The following is a 1,607-nucleotide window of genomic DNA, read 5'->3' as shown; positions in this document are numbered from 1 at the left end:
ACGCTCTTAAGGTGAATAAATTTAAGAAAGGAAACAAGAAAATATATTATCATATGGATGAACCAGGTATGGATAATTTTCCTTTTAATTGTTTTAAATGTGGAAAAAAGGGGCATATGGCCAGATACTGTAAAACAAAAATTAATAAGGCAAATGAAGTTACACAATCTGATAATGAATCAATACATTGCGGTTATGCAGTATCCACTAGTGTAGTTAATAGAAACAGTTTTTCATCATATGGTGGTATCAAATGGATCCTTGATAGTGGAGCGTCATCCCATATGACTTATGTAAAATCTCAATTTACGGAAATCGATGAATCTTTTAAAGGATCTGTTCGTTTGGCAGATGACAATGATTTAGAAATTAAAGGAATTGGCACAGTAGAAATATTTTCCGATAAAGCTCTTGTTTCAAAAAATAATCAAATTCTAATATATTCTGAGAAGAAAAATGGCCTATATTGTATTGAGTCTTTTCCTAAAATTGACATTAAAACTTCAAAAGGTGCTGAAAAAGAATTTCAATTGTGGCATAAACGATATGGACATTTAAATTCGTCTGATCTAAGAAAACTTGTAAACAAAAATATGGTTAATGGTTTACCAACATTTAAAAATGAAGACATAAATTGCATAAGCTGCATTAGAGGTAAGCAAATACGGCAGTCCTTTCCTAAGAAGAATAATAAATCAAGTAGTGAAGTATTAGAATTAATACACACAGATTTGTGTGGTCCGATGAGAGTAGAATCAATAAGTAAGAAACTTTATTTCGCAACATTCATCGACGACTTCACGAGAAAAGTATTTATATATTTACTAAGGAAAAAGAGTGAATATCTAGAAACATTCAAAGATTTTAAGAAAGAGGTGGAAGTAAAAACAGGCAAAAAGATTAAAAGTTTAAGATCGGATAATGCACCTTAGTTAAAAAGTAATGAATTTAAGAGCTTCATGAAAAATTGTGGCATTAAACATCAATTTACAGTTCAATATACTCCGGAACAAAACGGAATAGCCGAACGGATGAATAGAACTCTTGTAGAAATGGCAAGGACTATCATGATAGAAGCCAAATTACCAGAATTTTTGTGGGCAGAATTGATTATGACTTCCGCATATATCAGAAACCTGTGTCCTACAAAATTAAATGATGACAAAACACCTGAGGAACTTTGGTCGGGTAAGAAGCCAGTTGTGAAACATTTAAGACAAATTGGTTGTAAAGCCTTTGCACTGGACAAAAAGTCAGGCAAATCGAAATGGCAAGCTAGAAGTTCTGATTTTGTACTTGTCGGATACTCTTCAGAATCAAAAGCTTACCGTCTATGGAAATCTGGAACTCAGAACATAATTAAAAGCCGTGATGTACGATTCATTGAAGAAGAATTTGAAGTGGATTTGAATGAAATTCAGGATAAAAATGTTGGATTCTATGAATTTAATTATAATCAAAATAAACAGAATGAACAAACTATATTAAATGCGAATGAATCGGAATCTATAAATACAAACTCATTACAATCACAGTGTACCTCAAATCAGAATTCTTCACACGATAGATTTTATGAATTTAACTGGAATCAAAATAATCAACAACGT

The sequence above is a fragment of the Lucilia cuprina genome, chromosome 2 (assembly GCF_022045245.1).
Source record: "Lucilia cuprina isolate Lc7/37 chromosome 2, ASM2204524v1, whole genome shotgun sequence".
Classification (NCBI taxonomy): domain Eukaryota; kingdom Metazoa; phylum Arthropoda; class Insecta; order Diptera; family Calliphoridae; genus Lucilia; species Lucilia cuprina.
Note: the sequence above shows the minus strand (reverse complement) of the source record.